The sequence below is a fragment of the Nomascus leucogenys genome, chromosome 24 (assembly GCF_006542625.1).
Source record: "Nomascus leucogenys isolate Asia chromosome 24, Asia_NLE_v1, whole genome shotgun sequence".
NCBI lineage: Eukaryota > Metazoa > Chordata > Mammalia > Primates > Hylobatidae > Nomascus > Nomascus leucogenys.
Window position 1 is genome coordinate 1700804 of NC_044404.1, and position 11064 is coordinate 1711867.

Genomic DNA, 11064 nt, shown 5'->3' on the forward strand with positions numbered 1-11064 from the left:
TTTTATGTTAACTTGTAAGATTTTAAAAAAATATGTAGGCTGAGGCAGGAAAATGGCATGAACCCCGGGGGGGCAGAGCCTGCAGTGAGCCGAGATTGTGCCACTGCACTCCAGCCTGGGCGACAGCGAGACTCCGTCTCAAAAAAAAAAAAAAAAAATGTGAAATTGGGCCAGGCGCAGTGCCTCATGCCTGTAATCCCAGCACTTTGGGAGGCTGAGGCAGGTGGATTACCTGAGGTCAGCAGTTCGAAACCAGCCTGGCCAACATGGTGAAACACCGTCTCTACTAAAAATACAAAATTAGCCGGGCGTGGTGGTGCACTCCTGTAATCCCAGCTACTGGGGAGGCTGAGACAGGAGAATCACTTGAACCTGGGAGCCAGAGGTTGCAGTGAGCCGAGATCGCACCATTGCACTCCAGCCTGGGCAAAAAGAGCAAAACTCCATCTCAAAAAAAAAAAAAAAAATGTGATATCATGAGACCTTTTCCCTTCTCATCAGTGACTGGAGTGAACTGCCCATGTGGAATGGGTTGTCGGTGTTGGTTCCTTTACTGGGTCATCTGGTAACCTGCAAGGTTTCTGCTGTGACATTGAAGGCAGACATCAACCCTCTAAGACATTTTTTTCCTATCCTCTGGGAATATTACGTTTTGGACAATCTTGGTCCATTGGTAAGCTCATGGGAATTTGTCAGTGTTTTTCTGTTTTTTGTTTCTTTTGGCTCATGTTTAGCATCGATTGGCAGAGTATTTGGAGTCATCCTCAGAAAGGAATTACAGTGGTTCGGAGGTGTTTTCTATAGTGGGCCCTCATTTGGGAATTGGCTTGAAAAAATTTAAGTTCATTTGCTTCCAGGATAGTATTAAGGTTACCTTTTTCGATAGTTGGTGTGTGTCTGTTAGGTAAGGGCAGTCATTTAGAGAATATAAAGTGGTAGGAGAAACTAAAAGTACTGTTCTTAGTTTTTATTTTAATCTTATTCATATACAAGTGCCTTTGTAATTTAGTAAATATCATTTGTGTTATACAGCATAAATTTCCTTTTTATAAAGATCTGAGCTGTTACCTTTGCTGTCACTTTCTGTGTTTCATGACTTAAATATTTTAATTTTTTCTTTTTTTACATTTAAATTTTTTATTCTAGTTCTAATTGCTAATCCAGCATTTGCGGATAGCTCCAAACTGGGATATGTAAGTAACATTTATATTTTAAAAATTATTTTTCATGACTTTATTAAGTAGTTACAGCATACATACTTATCAAAAGCAGAGTCCTAAATAATTATCATAAATTTTTCTGACATAATGATGACTCTACTCATAGGCAATTTTTATGGGCATTCCAATTATAAATTTTAGAATATTTAAAAATAACCCTTCTCCTAATATACAATTCTGGGATTATCTAAGCTACTCCTGGAAACTTTATTAACTGTTCTTGTTTTTTTATTTTCGTAGAGACAAGGTTTCTCACTATGTTGCCCAGGCTGGTTTCCAACTCCTGGGCTCAAGCGATTCTCCCATCTCTGACTCCCAAAGTGTTAGGGTTACAGGAGTGAGCCACTGCGCCAGGCTAACTGTTACTGTTTTGAGTATTGGTTCTAAAATACTTCAACCCTGATCCCTGTGTATTAATTTAGTTACTTCCTCAAAGTTTCCCTTGGCCACCCTTATCTGTCCCTCATGTAGCACGTAGCTTCCCTATGATGTTATTTATAATCTAATGAGATTATGATTTATAAACTCCCGATGGAAGGAAGTGTCCTTGCTTTTTATAGAAGCAACATACCAGGTAGGAAACACCATAGATCAAGTGTTAGAAGGCTCTGGGTTCCAGTTGCCTGTAAGGCTTGACCAAATCATCATCTATTTCTCATTCTCTGTTTCCTGGAGAGGGTGGGTGGAACAAGGAAATGGCATAGGTTTAGAATTCAGACAGACCTGGGTGTGGATCAAAGATCTGCTTTCTGGGCCAATTACTTTAATTGCTGAGCCACAGTTTCCTCATCTGTAAAATTGGGATGGGGATGAGATAACTACTTCATAGATATTTGGTAATTATTCCACTTTGAATGAGGTAAATATATGAGATACCTTGTATAGTGCCTGATTCTTAGTGGGTGTTTCATTTACAACGGGGTTGGGGTTATAGAAGTTGCAGTTATTATCATGAAGCTTGCTTATCTCATGATTGTTAGGACAAGCACATGAAAAAATGGAGGTGAAAGGATTTTGTGAATTGTGGCAGTGGTATAATAATTATTCTTCTATGCTGGTAAAATATGGGTGAAACAATAGGAGTTTAGAAAATGCTTAATAATAAGGGTAATTCTTATTATACATCTTCTAATGTTACTCTCCCAAAGTAAAATCTAGTAATAGAAAGTAGGATTTAATACTTTGAGCATTTAATACTTTGAGAAGGCTTATGGTATGCTCATTAAAAATGAATCAATGAAATATTTATTTAAACACTTTTATTTAAAACGTGTTATATCCTTGAATGGGGTGCCCCCTGCTGACATTTTCAAACAGACATTCCAAATCATTTCCAAGTACAGTCATCCCTCTGTATCAGCCCGGAGATTGGTTCTTGTATATACCCTTGGATACTAAAATTCACACATGCTATTTTTCCTCCGCTTTTAAAAATTGAAGTTTGATTGTAAAACTGTTTTAATTTGAATAAAATGATACTGAGGTAGACAAGTTCTCTGGTAGGAATCTTCTTTTATTCTCTTTCTTCATTCAAAGCCACTTCTAGTGAGGTTTTCTCTGATCTCAGGTTATATTACATTGATAGCATATGATAAATGGTCCTTAACTTAGTCTGGTAGATAATTATTATTGAAGTATGTATATTTATTCCTTAGTTTTGTTTTGCATATAAAAAAATTAGAGTCACGTGATATAATTTTATGTTTGTTTTCCCCCGTAACATATATATTATGTATTTTAAATGTTATTAACATTTAAAAATAAAATAATAATTAAGGTAAACTTTTTATATGGTGTGAATATCTGATCATTTTGTTTACTAATTTTGGATAGTATTATAATGTTGGAAACAACATTTTGAGGAACATTTTTGAGATTAAGTCTTTGTGCCTGCTTTTTCTTTTTCCCTTTAGGGAAGATTCATAGAATTAGAACAAATTAGAACAAATGGGTAGAAGGCAGTAAATATCTTTGTGACTTCTGAAAAATTGCTGAAATACTCTTAAATAAATTGTATCAATATATAATCCCAGTCAATGTGTTTAAAATGCCTTTTGTTAGAACTTCCAACATTGAGTATTTATCAAATTTTATATCTTTCTATCCTTGCCAATAAACTTTATGAGGTATAATTCATATACAGTAATAGTGTAATACTGTAATTTTTAAAATGTGTTAATTGTAAATTATGCATAATTTAAAATGTTCCATTTTAGCCATTTTTATGCATACAGTGGCATTTAGTTCATTCCCATTGTTGTATAACCATCACCACTATTCATTTCCAGAACTTTTTCACCATCTTAAACAGAAGTTCTTTACCCATTAAACAGCAACTTCCCCTTTCCCTTCCCCAGTCCTGGTGACCTATACTCTACTTATTCTATCTTGGTGAATTTGCTTATGGTGAGTACCTCATATTGCTACCAAAACATCAAGGGGTTTGATCTAGGTCCTGTTGCTCACAGCACAGAAAGCCAATCATGGAGACAATGAGTGTTGCTAGGGAAGAAGGCTTCAACTGGGTGCTGCAGCTAAGGAGATGGGAGATCAATCTCAAATTTGTCACCTCAACTGACTAAAACCAGGGGTTTATTTAGCAGGGAAGAAATGTAACCATGTATTGGAAAACAGGAGTTAGGGAAGGGTGAGGAAGAGGAGTTGGTCGACAGGAAGCAGGTAGTTGGTTAGGCAATTGTGACGGGTGAGGTGGTCTGGTGTCTTATGGTCCAGATGTGGTGATCTGGTAAGTTTCGGTTCCTTGATAACTATCTGGGAGGCCTGATGGTTTGTGTCTCAAGAAAGGAATTCAGATAAGACAAATGTAACTTTCTCAAGTTTTAAGGCTGGCAGGGTCAATTTCTATGTTTATTTTAAAAGACTGTAAGCATCAGTTCTATAGGACAATTGGGCTGGTTTCATTTCCAAGGTTCATCCATGTTGTAACTAACGTGTCAGCATTTCATTCCTTTTTAAGGCTGAATCATATCCCTTTGTATGTATATACCACAGTTTGTTTATTTTTTCATCTGTTGTTGGGCACTGGCTTGTTTATATCTTTTGGCTATTGTGAACAATGCTGCTGTGGACATTAGTGTTTTCTGTTTTTGTTTTTTGCTAGCAGCTATCCCAATGGGTGTGAAGTAGTATCTCATAGTTTTGATTTGTATTTTGTGACTAGTGATGTTGAACATCTTTTTGTTTGTTTGTTGGCTATTTGGAGAAAGGTCTAATCAAGTCATTTGCCAAGTTTTGTATTGAGTTTTATGTTGTTGAGTTGTAGGTATTTTTTATATATTCTAGATATTAACCCCGTGTCAGATAAATGATTGCAAATATCTTCTCTCGTTACACTGGTTGCTTTTTACTGTGGCAAGTGCCTTTTCGAGATATGAATTTAGGAAGAATTGTTCTATTTTTTAAATAAGAGTTTTATACTTGAATAAGGTAAAGTAAATGCTCATCCATCATTAATTTTTTAATTAAAAACACAGTTTTCCTGTTTCTTTGCTGTAGTTCTCCTCTTGGTTGATTATATTTTATCATTGGATAGGTTTTTTTGTTGTTTGAGACGGAGTCTCACTCTGTCGCCCAGGCTGGAGTGCAGTGGCGCGATCTCAGCTCACTGCAACCTCTGCTTCCTGGGTTCGAGCGATTCTTCTGTGTCAGCCTCCCGAGTAGCTGGGATTACAGGCACCTGCCATCCTGCCTGGCAATTTTTGTATTTTTGTAGAGATGGGGTTTCACTGTGTTGGCCAGATGGTCTTGAACTCCTGACCTCAGGTGATCCACCTGCTTTGGCCTCCCAAAGTGCTGGGGTTATAGGTGTGAGCCACCATGCCCGGCTGGTAAATTTTTTGTTTTGCTTTCTTTTGAAGAAGGCCTCTCAGTGGCTTACCTCTGTGCCATGCTTTGGTGTTTGAGCTCTCTTCCCTGTACTAACTGTAGCTCTGTAGGACTTGGGGATCAACCTTACCTGTTTTTCCCCCCTCTTTTGTGTGTCTTGTTTGAGTTAGCATTTCTTTTTATTCCAGGCCTGTAAATTTTACTAGATTGTCTCTAGGAATCTCTTTTACTAATTTGCTTCAGCCTGCCTTCCTGCCATCTCTTTTTACTAATTTGCTTCTGCCTGCCTGCCTGCCTTCCTCCCTCCCTCCCTCCCTCCCTCTCTCCCTTCCTCTCTCCCTTCCTCCCTCCCCTTCTTCCCCTTCCTTCCCCTCTCCCATGCCTTCCTTCCCCTCTCCCATCCCTTCCTTCCCTTCTTTTCTTTCCATTTATTTTGAGATAGAGTATTGCTCTGTCACCCAGGCTGGAGTGCAGTGGGATAATCTTGGCTCACTGCAACCTCCCCCTCCCGGGTTCAAGTGATTCTCCTGCCTCAGCCTCCTGAGTAGCTGGGATTACAGGTGTGTGCCATCGTGCCCAGCTAATTTTTGTGTTTTCAGTAGAGATTGGTTTTCACCATGTTGGCCAGGCTGGTCTCGAACCCCTGACCTCAAGTGATCCACTTGCCTTGGCCTCCCAAAGTGCTGGGATTACAGGTGTAAGCCACAATGCCTATCCTCTTCACCCCTCCTTTAGCTTTTATATTACGTCTTAGATTTCTTCCTATTTCATCCTTTTTCTGTTCCTGAAACCCCTACAGAATGGGTGTGGGAGTTTGTGTCTCTTGACTCTTTTTTCAAATTTTCTTTTGCTTTCTCACTTTCTCTTGTTTATTGAGATATAATTCACATATCATTAAATTCACCATTTTAATGTGTACAATTCAGTAGGTGTCAGTATATTGAAAGTTGTTCAACCATTGCCACTATCTAAATTCAGAACAGTTTTCTCACCCAGTGAAACCCAGTACCCATTCTTCTCCAACCCTTGGCAACAACTAATCTGCTTCCTGTCGGCTGATTTGCCTATTCCTGATATTTCATATAAATGGAATCATACAGTATGTGGCCTTTTGTGTCTAGCTTCTGTCATTTAGCATAATGTTTCCAAGATTACTCCATATTGTGGAGTGTGTGAGTACTTCATTCTTTTTATAGCTGAGTTATCTTTGTATAGCTATTCCACATTTTGCTTATGTGGTCTTGATGGACATTTGGGGTTGTTTCCACATTTGGCTATTATGAATAATGGTGCTCTGAACATTTGTCCACAAGGTTTTTTGTGAACATATATGTTTTTATTTCTCCTACAGTAGTGAGATTGTTGGGTAAAATGGTAAGTCTGTGTTCAACCTTTTGAAGAACTACCAAACTCTCTTTGTTAAACTTTTATTTTAGGTTCAGGGGTACATATGCAGGTTTGTTATATAGGTAAACTCATGTTATGGGGGTTTGTTGTACGGATTATTTGGTCAACCAGGCACTAAGCTTAGTAAGGACCAATCATTATTTTTTCTGATCCTCTCCCTCCTCCCACCCTCCACCCTAAATAGGCCCCAGTGTCGATTGTTCCCTCTTTGTGTCCATGCAAACTTTCTTCTTTTATTGCTCTTCCTTGACTTTGTCTTTGAGCTCTCAAACTTGGTATTTATCCCCACTCATTTTATTATTTAGGATTTCCAGTTAATTTTTTAATTTCAACAATCATATCTGAAAGTTTTTGTTCATTTTCTTTTTCTCTGATTGGTCCTTTTTCCTAGCTGCCTATATTTGGTGTGTACTTTTGAATATGAGGATAAATATTAAGATTATAAAAATTCTCTTCTTGGAGCAGAATTTAGAATTAAATATTGTTATTAATATTTAAGGCTAAACATTAGGATTATACAATATAAGCCTGGAACCTGGACTTTGAAAAAAAGGGAACAAAATTCGGATTATAAACATTCTATCTCTTGAACTTGTAGGTCACTTCTTTTTCATCATGGTCCTGCTTTTTAATGCTGTTTATTTCTCAAATGCCTGATGATCTCTGGTTCTTAGTTTATATTATGAACAAATGATTAAATTGATTGGTATAGAAGTTGGCAATATGAATTTCCTTTATTCTTGCCTAAGTTTCTTTCTCCAATAGCCTCTCCTTTAAAGAAAGGGCTGGTATGTGGGTTGGTGAGGCCTGTTGACTGGTTGACTTTAATTTGGGATTCCAGCTGGCTGAAGATCAGATAGGCAGGCTGGAGGCCTCTGCAATTGCCAGGGTGGGTTTTTCTTTGCAGTGGAGCTGGCTTTCCTCATATAACCCCTTCCCCGCTTCAGTATCTGGAGGACCACTGTTGCTGCTTCCCACATCCATCCATCCAGTGAGCAAGGTGGATTGCTCACTGTAGGAACAATTTTCCACGTTTACCCAGGAGGCCAGGGCTGCAGGGTTTATTCTGTGTACCAGGGAAGGGAGATGGAAAAGAGACAGGATCTGATTGGCTCAACTGTTCCTTGTACAAGGACACAATTTTTCCTTGTGCAGTTGTTTGATGATTGTCTTGTGGCTCATTCTTTCTTTTTGTCTTAGTTTATTCCAAGTCCCTGAGGCTTCCTTGGGAACCTCTGTCTACCTGCGGTTCTTAGACAGGGGATTCCTTTGTTAATTCTGTGTCAGTCTGAATTCTATTTGTGCATGTCTGGCATCTGAGATTTTCTCAAACTTTCTAGTCCACTTTTTTAGCCTTCCTTTTTGTTTCCAATTATCATGTAATAAAAAGAGCTTGTATTTTAGAGACTCTAGAGGGTTCAGAAAAGTGAGTGTCGAGTGTTTAGTCTGCAGTCATTAAAGACAGAGAATGTCTCATAAGTTTGGATCTGTGTTACTTACATGATTGTGATTTACGGACACTTTCTTTCCCTTTCCCTTTTATTTTTTCTTTTGTTTCATTTATTTAATTATTATTATTATTATTTTTATTTTTAGAGACTTACTTTAAAAAAAATAGGGTCTCAGTTTGTGCCCCAGGCTGGAATGGGACTACAGGTACATGCCACCATGCCTGGCTAAATTACAATTTTTTTCTTTTTTTTGTAGAGACAGTTTCACTTTGTTGGCCAGGCTGGTCTTGAACTCCTGGCCTTAGTGATCATTCCATCTTGTCCTCCTAAAGTGCTGGGGAATACAGGTGTGAGCCACTGTACCCGGCCAAAGTTTTCACTTTTTAATATGATGTATAAGGTATATAGAAGTGCTTTATTTATTTATTTGTTTGTTTATTTATTTATTAAAGGAAGTCTTGCTCTGTTGCCCAGGCTGGAGTGCAGTGGCATGATCTCGGCTCACTGCAACCTCCGCCTCTTGCGTTCAACAATTCTCCTGCCTCAGCCTCCCAAGTAGCTGGGATTACAGGCGCCCACCACCACACCTGGCTAATTTTTGTATTTTTTAGTAGAGATGGTGTTTTACCATGTTGGCCAGGCTGGTTTTGAACTTCTGACATCAAGTGATCCACCTGCCTCAGTCTCCCAAAGTGCTGGGATTACAGGCATGAGCCACCATGCCCAGCAAAAGTGCTTTTAACTCCACAAGAGTTTAGGCTTTTTGGGTTATATTTGCTATTTTTACTTTTCTCCTTTTACTACATCAAAATGAGTCCTTTATAATTTCTGACCTAGGGAATTATAAAAATTTATCTTTGTAGTCTAATATAAAATCATTTTTAATGTATGCCATGAATGTAGTCAACTATTGATAATAATGTAGTAGTAGTAGCTTGCTCATTCAGCACAAATTGTCATGACACAATGGTAATTTCTGCATGTGGATTATCTCCTGATTCTTAGAACAACATGAGGTACATATTATTATTGGTCCTACTTGTTGTGCCTACCAGGCCCATGAAAGATGAGTAATTATCCCAGGGTACTGTCTCCCTCACCTCTAATGGTGGGCCAGAGCTAGGTCCAAGACTGTGAATTCTAGAGTGTTAGACACCATCCTATGCAGCCTCCCACTGAGTAAGGGTGGTCACTGTTTGTAGGGTGTAGAGCTTGATAGATACATCCATTAGTTTGACTTCATTAGTTTTGTTTAGGATGCTTGAATGTGTGAATATATTGATTAATATATTCATTATTGCCTTCTCTCTGTGCTTGGAGGAGAAGAAAATTGAAGTTTACCACTGCTATGGGTTTACTTTGCATGCTTTGTTATTTGGTGTATAAAGATTCACACCTTAGCTGTTTTGTAGGTCATACGGTTTTTAGTTTAAAGGGAATCTTTTTCTGAAGAGTTTAGCCTTGAATTCTACTGAGATTTACATTGGCAATCCTGTTTGCATTTTGTTTGCCTTGTACAGCCATACTTTTATGCACTCCTTTCCTACTAAGGTGTTTATTTTGCTTTTGATGTTGATATATTTGTTCAACAACATTTTTAGATGCCCAAGTGTGCTCCAAGCACTGTCTAGGTTTCACAGTGGTGATCGGGACACAGCCCTGCCTTCATAGATCTTCTGGGCTGGTCAGGGAGACAGATAATAAACAAGTCAATGAATGAATAAGTAACTACAAAATTTTAGTTCTGCTTTAATGTGGTAGCCATTCACTTCATAGGGGTTATTTAAATTAAAAATTAACAGTAGCTTACTCATTCAGCACGTATTGTCAGACACAATGGTACTTTCTGCACATGTATTATATCCTTTGATTCTTTTAACAACATGAGGTATGTACTGTTATTGGTCCTACTTGTTGTGCCTACCAGGCCCATGAAAGATGAGTAATTACCCCAGGGTACTGTCTCCCTCACCCTCAACTGTGGGCGTAATTTTTAAAATAAAAGTTAAGGCCAGATGCAGTGGCTAACGCCTGTAATCCCAGCACTTTGGGAGGCTGAGGTGGGCAGATTAGTTGAGCTCAGGAGCTCAAAACAAGCCTGCACAACATGGCGAAATGCTGTTTTTACTAAAAATACAAAAGTTAGCCAGGTGTGTGACACACACCTATAGTCCCAGCTACTTGGGAGGCTGAGTTGGGAGGATTACTTGAGCCCGGGAGGCATTGCAGTTAGCGGAGACTGCGCCACTGCTCTCTAGCTTGGATGATCCTGTCTCCAAAAAAAAAAATTTTTAATTTAAATAAATATTTTGTTCCTCACTTGCATCTGTCATATTTTATGTGCTTGATAGTCATGTGTCTAGTGGATACTGGATTGAACAGTGCAGCTGTGGGACATTTGTCAGTGCATGAAGGTTTGGTAGACAGTGGTGCCTTAGATGCTGTCATGGAGATGGGTTGGTTCTGAGGTGCAGTGTCGAGTCAGTGGGGGCACGTGGAGTGGTGACCTGAGAAAACCTGAATTTTGAGAAGGTACTTGTACTGTGAGGGTGTTATCTATAGGGCATGTGTTACTTGTATTTAGGATTTTGGTAAAAAATGACTATTCATAAGCTATTTAAAGTTTCTATTTTAAAAGTATAGGGCTTTTAGGTAGTGTGTTTTCTCTTGTTCTAATAGGAATTGTTTTGGTCATATTAGGGAAAATAACTGGCATGTTGATACATTTTTATTTTAGTTGATTAAATCTGGTTGCCCTTATTTACTTTCATAGATTGAAAAATGGTTCAGTGTTTCAAAAGTATTTTGAGCTTGTCTTTGAAAAGAGATAGGCAGGTGCAGTGGCTCAGGCCTGTAATCCCAGCAGTTTGGGAGGCTGAGATGGGAGGATTGTTTGTCAGGAGTTCAAGGCCAGCCTGGGCATCATAACAAGACCCCATCTCTACAAAAAGTAAAAAAATTAGCTGAGCGTGATGGTGCACGCCTGTAGTCCCAGCTACTTGGGGGGTTGAGGTGGGAGGATGGCTTTTCCAATTATCCTACAGATATTTTTCAAAATGATTACTTTTAAACTATAATCTTATTCAGAGGTGGGATGCTAACTCTACAATTGCCTAGGACTTCTTTAATTTGTATATGTT